Here is a 9865-nt window from a genome sequence, read left to right on the forward strand (position 1 = left end):
CTGAGGAACTCTGTGAAAAGTGTCCAACATATTCGCCAAGCAAAGATTTCCAGCAGAGAATACCAACATTAATGCTCCAATATTTAAGAATCGATTTGCTTGAAATATATAATTTTAAGTAAACTATTGTTTTCATAGAACAAGAGGATGAGCATTAATCCCCATGTTGCTGGTCAGCATATTTCTTCATTTCCCAACCTCCAACCTTCAAAAGAAAAAAACTACATGTATTTGAATGAATGAGTCCCAGAATATAATTTTGTCTTCTGATATATAAATTCCCTCAGGACAGTGGTGGCATTGGAAGTGCTGAATGTGTGAAGCATATTTATATTTTACCTGTCTCTATGCATTGTTTCTTATGGATACTTTCTATTTGCAGGTTCTGGAAACGACTTATGACTTTTTCATTCTATCCTTCACTATAACACTGTGATGTAGATTTATGCCTCCAATACTGCTTATCGAAAATTTTATTCATTTATTAGTTTAAAAATGTATTATTATAGAATATAAAGTAGTTTAAAATAGTTACAATTTTTTTGTTAAAAAATAAGTATGCTATACTTAAGTATAAGTTCATTATCAGAAAGAAAAGATTGAAAACATTTACATAGTTTATGCACATATAAATATAAACAAATTTATATTTATATAAATTTATATCTATCTATCTATATCTATACCTATATCTATCTATATCATCTATATCTATATATATATAGAGAGAGAGAGAGGGAGAGAGAGAGGTGAGGAATGGGCTCATATGATTATGGAAGTTGAGAAGTACCATGATCTGCTGTCTGCAAGCTGGAGATGAGGGACAGACTTTGGTATAAGTCGGTTTGGATCCCAAAGCCTGAGAATTAGGAAAGCCAAGGACATAAATATGAGTCCAAGGACAGGAGAAGATGAGATGAAATGTTTGAGTTCAAAGAGTGAACAAGACAAAAAAGCGGTGAATTCCTTCTGCCTCTGCCCTTTGTTCTATTCGATCCCTCAATGGATCATATGACGCCATCTACATTTAGGACACTTGATTTTACTGAGCCCTTCAATTTAAATGTTAACCTCATCTAGAAAAACCCTTACACACACACCCAGAAATAAAATTTAATTTGGTCACTCTGCAGACAATCAAGCTGGTATATAAAATTAACTATCATACATATTAAAGAAATTCAGCACTTAAAGGAGTCAGTTTCATAGTTTATCCCTACCCCCTACGCACGCACATATGCACACGCAATGCCATTAATACAAACTGTTAATAGTTATACAAACTATTTTGACAATCATTTATTATCAAATATTTAAATTATTTGAAATTTAGTTGATGAATTTTGATTTCTTGTTGGGAGAGCATAGAATAGCTAGGAATATAATGTTTTTTTTTTTTTTTTTTTTCCTGGTAGAGGGGAGTTAGTGATTCTTGTCAATGTCAAATGAACTATAGAAAATAATTTACTATTTTGTACAAGTTGCCAATTGTTAAAAAAGAAGATACTGCTGCTACATCACATGTATAAATAACCTGGTGGTTTGTCCATAAAGTAAACCAAATCCGAACTCACATTTTTAATAATGTTTTCAAATTCCTGTGGGCCCTGATTCTTTGAATTTTGAATCACAGATACATTCACAGATAACCCTGATTTTCTTTTACTACAGTTAATCAGTCAAAACTTGCATTCTGCATGTAATGAGTGAAAAAGAAAAGTTGGTTTTCTGCAGGTCTCTTTGCTTTTAAGCAGCTAAATTGAAAATGCAGATTGACATCTTGCAAATATGCACAGATCAAGGCTCCTTTGGACAATACCATGTAAAAATCTATTCTTATCTTTGCAAGCCCAAATAACAGGGCTACGATGCTCAGTTTTATATTTTCAGAATGTGTTTTCTAGGATCGCTGATTAAATGGGGGAATTAGGGGCACATCTGTTGCACTGGTCATGCAACAGTGAAAGAACATGTGATGGGAGCGAAAATAAAGGAGTTTCTATTTTCTTTCTACTTTCCTCAGGTTATTGAATTAGATGATTCTTCAATGCATATTTTGCTATTTTACTAATAAAACTATTTCAGCTTCCGATTTTTAAAATATGATAATCAAGTGTAATTGCTTGCTAAAAAATGTTTGGGAATATAATGTTTTATATAAAGGTGCTGTTAGAAAAATGTAATTCAAAGTAACAAGCATTTTGTCAAAATGTACAAAATTTAAAGTTATACTCCTCAGTAAATTTGGTAGGTGAAATAAACAAAATCCTTACCAAAGGCATTTTCAATCTCTTATCTCTGGTCTGTTCATGACGGACTAAATGCTTTGGTCTAAATTAATTTAGTTATTGCAATCCGAACACATGTCTTTCTACCTCAGAAATGTCCAATCTTTCTTCCCTATATTTTTCATTAAATTTCTATCATTAGCAGTTTGTAGCAATATTGTACATGGCCTTAACAGTGAGTTCTTCACTTCGTACCACTTTGAGTCTTTGCTTTATTATTATTATTATTATTATTATTATTATTATTATTATTGTGAGGCAACTCTTGGTCATCTTCACAGATTGCAAGGACCTTGTCAACTTACAATCCCTTATTATTATTATTTTTAAATTTTTTATGCCTACAGCACCTGGTCTTTCTAGGTGGCCTCCCATCCAAGTACTAACCAGGCCCAACCCTGGTTAGCTTTTGAGATCAGACAGGATCAGGCTTGTTCAGGGTGGCATGGCTGTAGACTGGGTCTTTGCTTTTTTTTTTTTTTATTTCATAAATATAATGTTACCCAATTGTAGTTTACTTCCTGTTAATAAACTTTATATATTTTCCTTTATATATTTTTCCGATCTTATATCTAAGAGGTAGAAATGTATGACTTCGTAAAATGTCTAAGTAAAATAAAAAAGGTAAGGTAAAATGACTGTAATTAATTATAAAAATGAACGCCTCTCAAAGGTTTTGCTCAACTCACTTACTAACGAGAGAATAAGATGTTAAAACAAATTCAAAGATCCTTTGAAGAACCTTGTCTCTTTCTTTACTTTAAGATATTTTGTGTTAAGAGACAGATGACATTTACCATCATTCTGACTAGACATTAATAGAAATAATCTGTACAAATTCATATGTTAAGTATTAGATACGTCGAATGATTTTCAAACAATTTTTATATGTGCTTTACTTATTTTTATGTTATTGTCTCCTGATACATGTAATGACTCTAAGGGGGATGAAAAATCTTATTCAAAATATTGCTACTAAATCTAACATGTAATTATTGTCTATGAAGTGTCAGGCACTTTACTACGCATTCAAGAAAGAGCGACAAGCAAGATGGAACAGTGTCTGCTTTTAAAAAATTTAAGTTTATCTTTACATATTGATTTTAAAACAAATAACATGTCATTCAATTAAAAACTTTTTCAATACACTATCTGTCTATCTATCATCTATCTCTCTAGCTAGCTAGCTATCATCTGTCATATCATCTATCTATCAGTGCGGAAAAATGAGGTCAGATTCCAAGCATTTAATACATTTTAAAATTAGATTTCAGCCAAGATCAAAATATCTCAACTATAGAAATATTCTGTTTTCATGGTGATAAAACTTTAAAAATGCCTTCAGGCATTCCAAAATCTTAACAAAAATATGTCTATCAGAAAGCAGTAGAAAAAAATTTTGCCATGAGGAAAGGGTTACATAGCAAATTGAGATTGAGTCTGGGTATTGTGGCTGTTGTACTGCAAATATAGAGACATAAACCATAGTATTTGATTAGTAAATGGATTTTTCTTTCTTTCAGGATTAAATAAAAATCTTTGTTTCATAATTTGGGAAGCTTATTCTATCTTTTGGACCAGGATATTTTTTTCCTTTCAGATACCACATACAAATATTAACATTTCAAAATCCAAAGGTGTAGGGTCTGCGCACTGTATGCTTGAACCTATTTATTCACACATTAAAAAAAAAAAAAGTTGCATTTTAAGATCAGACTAAACCAATGTGGACGTACTAATTTGAAAGGATTTTTCTTGGGGCAGAATCCATATATTCTTCCTTTATAAAAATCCATAAATTACCTTGAATTTAGAGCCAATTTTCTGACACTCACATAAAAAATTGTGACTAATGCATCATATCTCTTGAATGACTTCCAATTTATTCATTTAATCTAATCTAGAGGACATGGTATAAGAATTTTTGATCCTGAATTTTTATATCTAGTGAAATATGTAGAATCAGATTCTTAAAAGAATCAACATCAGGCTCATTGTAAAGAAACTTAATAAATGTCCTTGAGCTGCAAACTATGAGTAATATTTTTATTGCAGTGTTACTGAAGCTAGTTCAACTGGTTAATATATTTTTGGAGCTCATTAGTTATAATCACTCACTTCTGGTGGGAAATATAGTAAAGTAGGTCAACAGTTATAATAGACCTTGATAATAATATGTTATAAATAGAAAGGTACAGGCAATTCCGTTGAGCAGTCTAAACAAAAATCACCTCTTTTCAGAAAATCAGTTGCAAATTTTCAAACTTATGTAGCTCTTCTTTACCAAAGTTTTACAAAATTGTAAATAATGTATCTGTGAAAGTCTTACATTTTGATTTGCAGATTCATTTTTGGTTGTATTTTGTCTGACATATTAAATTTTTTGTAGAATCATATAAATATGAAAGCCTCCTGTAGTTTTACTGTCTATTCCTACCTCTGAAAAATAAAATAATAACATAAGTATAGCACGGAAATGTTATCTTTCTGCGAAAGTAACTTGAACTTCAGTCACAATTTGCAATACTGGGGCCGTGTTTCTCAAGGAAATACCATTTATAATGTTTCAACCAAAGGAAATATATTGCTCATTTAAAATTTAACAAAGCTATATTTGCAAAGAGATTATACAAGAGGCTAAAAGCCAGTCTTTATTATTGAAACTTATATTTTATATAAAAAAAATTCACATTCACTTTAATTAAACACATTTTCTACTTTAAATTTGAAGGACATGTTCATCAGTGTAGTATCAGATGTTTAAATAATATTAAGGAATTCCTAAAAAGGGGAGTTATAGTATTTTATCATGAAATTTAAAAAGTATTAGCTATAAAGTGACATTATTATAAAAACCTAAAGAAATTATATATAAAGTATTTTAAAAAAAGCTCTAAATTCTCAAAAACTTTTATGCTCAATTAACTCCCCAAATTTACCCATGAACCAACGAAATGGCTCTTCATGGAATTCACTATAAATACATGAAAAAATAAATTAAATAATATTGTTTCTTAAATTAGTAAGACAAAAAAAATAGTAGATGTGGTCCCAAAATTAAGATATATGTTATAGACAATATATCATTAATTACAAATTTACTAAAGAAAAAAAATTTCATCATGGAATTACATATCCTCAGGCTAGACAGAGGTTCCTAATTCTTTCCCTAAATGTGTACTATAACTGTGATATGAAAAATTGAATGGCCATGAATTATCACTATTTATTTGCATCGTGGCTGATAAACAACTTTAAATATCTAATCATTTTTGAGGAATTGTGTGAGTTCTTTGTATATTCATAAAAGAGAGCCAGCTCCCTTGGAAATCCCCTAACCCTTTAAATTTTCTGGCCCAATTTATAAAAACGGCATGCTATAACAGTATCAAAGGCATTGAAGACATTCAACTTTAGCAGGAATCTAGTGGGGAGAGTGGTAGATATATGAATAGAAAGGAAAGTCATGTAATTTTATTAAATATATATGTAGAGATAAAATATATTGTGAAAAATGAATATCTGTAAGATACATAATATGTGATATTCCCTAGGAAAGGTAAAATTATTGCTATGTTTTTCAAATTCAATTCTTTATAAAAGAGCATTGTTTTTAGAAAATAAACATCTAAAATGTTAATAGAAAAAATGAAATTTATCTAATTACCATCCAATATCCATTCTCTTCATCTTTCTTATAAAGAGAAGTCTGATTCATTTATGCTGGCTTTAGGCCTATCTATTAGTAATCACTTCTTCAAATTCTCTTGTAGCAGGGGAGATAATGGTATGAGGTTCAATTGTTCAAAAAAGGTGAAAGTAGCAGTCTATGAAATTAACCTACTCCCACATTCTGTTTAAATTGCTGACATATGCATGTAAGTAGAACTGTTATCATGAACTTGAAAGGACAAATGGCCAATCCAAGGTTGATAGAACAGGAAGCTAAAAAGAGATTGTGGAATTTTAATGAGTTATCTCTCAGTCATTTTCAGCGTAACACATATAAATAAATGGAATGGGGTGGCCCCACCCCAAATAAGAGAGATACTCCTTCCCCCAGCTGCTGGAAGTAATGATACTGATAGCTGAATCTAACTCTGGGACTTTCCCTCACCTAAAATGAGCTTCATGGTTTAAGGCAAACTTCCCAGAACAGCTGGGATCCCGTCAGCGGATGATGTGGAGATGTTGTACAAAGCCCTACTGCCTTACTACAGCTTGAAAGACAATCTAAGTTCCATGCCAGCTCTAATGCTACCTTAAAATAGAAGGAGACCTTGATATGACTGCATCACAGTAAAATTTTTCCTTCTGTCCAATCCTGTTTCCTTGATACCATCTCCAAGTGTTGATCATGAGAGCATTCTGAAATAACTTTTCTGCATGCAAATCTGCAAATCTCAAAGTTGGAAAACACTTAGGGTTTAGAAATATGATTGTGGTAGTGAAAGAAAAACATGTATTTAATAAGCATCTGCTAACTTTCATCTTTCTAACTAAATGAAACAAGTGCTCATGCTGTAATTTTTTTTCTAACTACAGCAAATTCACTATTATGCATAAACATTTTGATTATTTTAATGTTTTTAAAGAATTATATATAACTGCAATTACTTAAAGATTATAACTCAAAGGATGTAATATCATGTTTTAAAAATCAATTATATACTGCACAGACTAATAAATGCAAAAATAATTTTGACAAACTTTGCAAAACATTAGAAGTAAAAAGTATTATTAAGATCGATACTGTTATGTTAGAAATATTTTAGTGTAATGAAATAAGTCCTGTTCAAGCTATTATATATCATGTAAAAATTCTCACAAATTCTCCCTATCTCTGAGATCCATGTTTGAAATATTCTGTTTTGTTTTTCTTTAATGTACAAAATTAAAGCAATCTCTAAAACTTTTTAAAACATTTCAAAAATCAAACTACATATAAATAATTGATGACATGGACAAAAGAGGTAATTTGGTTAAAAAGAGAAACCACTTGAACAGTGTTTGGATTTAGCCAAAATTAAAGAGGAATATGAAATAGATGAGGAACACACATGTACAGTTCTTCTAAAGTTTCTTCCGAAGTAAGCAAAACTTCCTTCCAACAGAAAATCATTCTACGTTTTATAAAGAAAGATTTATTTTTGATATTGTTCTAAAATAGATTTTAATGACTCAAAAAAAGTGTTTAATGAAAATAATTAATCCTCCACAACATATGTTTATTTTAGTACTATCAGAATGAATACATCACTTGATATGTATTTCTTAAACAAAACAAAACCAAAAAACTGACAGAACAGACATACCTCCACTACACACAAACTCTAACAAAGCAATAAAAGTCTTCTGCAAATGTTTCAGTGAAATAAAAATCTAAATTAAAATAAAAAGTTAGGAAGAACTATCTTTTGTCATATTTCTTTGATCATATTCCCATAAAAAACGATTAGCACTAGTGGCCTCTTTTGTTTTCCCATTCACCTCAAAAAGATAACCGAGCATTTACTGACAAAATGAGTGGATGATAAAGCAGACGATCACAGACTTCCTAAGAAAAACACGTTGTTGAGCAAAGAAGAAAAATAATCTCATTTTTCTTACAAAAAGATTGTAAAGTCTGGCATTGAGGCAAATGCAGTCTTCATTGCAATAAGTAAGCAATAATGGCCAAGTAAATATTTGTATTGTAATTTATTGTACCAATGGCTATTTATTAAATCACACCAAGGGATAATTTATCTCACAGTCAAAGTTAATTAAAACATCTGTTCACACTCCAAGGTAGGCTATGAATGATTAATTTGCTTGCATGACTCTTGTTTCTATGTACTTTTCTTTTGAATAAAATCAAAGATATTTATTAGGTATGACAGCATCTTAATTATTTCAATAAATTGATCCTAAAGAATAAATAACTTGGCAATTCAGGAAGACCTCTGCATTAGGGATAATCAGGACAGCCTGCTCATCGCATCAGCATCTCTTGCCACAGGACAAAAGCAAAGTACATCCTCCTTTATTTCTCATAAGGGAACCTGGTGGTTTTATTCCAGCAGGAAATGAGTCAATACGAATAAGATTAAAACATTCTGAAATGTAGTTTGGGAGACATAAATATAGGGCTAAGTCAGGTACAAGGGCATTTTTATTTCAACTACTCAAAATTACTTTAAATTTTTATATAGTTAAATTAGAATTTTCTTTGCAACTGGGTTATATTTGCCTGGAGATTCTTAACATATTCTGAAAATAACGTATTTTAACTTGCATACAGAAAATAACAACAACAACAATAATAATATACTTTATCTTAAACAGAATAATAAACTAATTTGCTGATTTATGATTTAAAGATGTTAATACGGGTTATATTTGATATGTTTTCTAATCTATTAATGAATCAGTCTTTTTTGAATGAATACATTTTTGGAGTAAATCAAATAATGTTTATTCTGTGAACTAAAATTTATGCATAATATTAAATAGCAGTAATAAGATAAAGTTTATTTTAGAAATTCGAAATCCTTGCCTATAATAAAGTTTAATATATTTCAAAATCTCTTTAACCACTTTTTAATTTTTCTAAGCTTAAGATACTTCTCTGACCATCCTTACTTCATATTTGTTTATTTGATTAAACACTATACTTTAAAAATAATGTGATCATTACTATAAAGTAAAAATTCAACTACCACATGTAATTAATTTACTTAACTATTTGAACAACTTAAATAATCACTTGGAACTGAGAGAATAGGTTGTATCTTGACATTAAATGTTAATGTAAATAAATAATTTCATTATATTTGGCACTATTGGTTCAAATTTGCACAGATATAGGTAATTTTATTGATATGTATAATAATTTTAACATTGGTTTTGGTTTAATTTTTTTGTTACAATTACTAAATGTACATTGTTTTAATTTACCCATCTATAGGATTTTCCCCTATTCTCATTTCTACATACGGTTGTCAGCAGCAGTCTGGGGAAAAAATGCAATGATTTTCCATAAGTGCCCAGCTGACTTTGAAATTGACTTAAATGAATACCTTTAAAATGGGAATGAGTACCTTAAGCATTCTGAAATTTGAACTAACATTAGTATAAAAACAGTAATTGGCATATATTTTCATTTTCTATTTACAGTTTTCCACTGGAAGCCAGATAAAAGATTCTGTCCCTCCAAACAATAAAAAGAACTTTGCCCAATTTATGATCTAATTAGTCTATCTTCATATTTATTACACTGGAGACATTTTGCCTGACAGTGGAGAGTCATAAGGTAAAAACAGTTTGCAGTAACTGCCACCTCCTGTCCTTTCTTTGCTCCAGGCAACACGAAACTGGGGAAAGAGGAGAAAAGTATAAACTGACCCCTCAGAAGTAAAGAAAACCATCTTAGGCTTCCAAGGAAATCCACAGTGCTTACCTATATTAAACTATTTTCATTTTATTCTGCAGTGTTTCAACAGAAACTTTTTCTTTGTTCTCTATTTCTGAGCAGTTCAATTATTATATAATTTATATTATCAAGTGATATTCTGAATTAAAAATCTTTATAGATA

The 9865-nt window shown here is 30.2% G+C and overlaps 1 pseudogene; it reads right to left on the bottom strand.

Moving 5' to 3' along the window:
- Nucleotides 1–2626: 2626 nt before the first annotated feature.
- Nucleotides 2627–2745, bottom strand: LOC118607200 (annotated as a pseudogene).
- Nucleotides 2746–9865: the final 7120 nt, after the last annotated feature.

This window comes from Rousettus aegyptiacus, unplaced genomic scaffold (genome assembly GCF_014176215.1).
Source record: "Rousettus aegyptiacus isolate mRouAeg1 unplaced genomic scaffold, mRouAeg1.p scaffold_m13_p_8, whole genome shotgun sequence".
In the NCBI taxonomy this organism is placed as follows: Eukaryota; Metazoa; Chordata; class Mammalia; order Chiroptera; family Pteropodidae; genus Rousettus; species Rousettus aegyptiacus.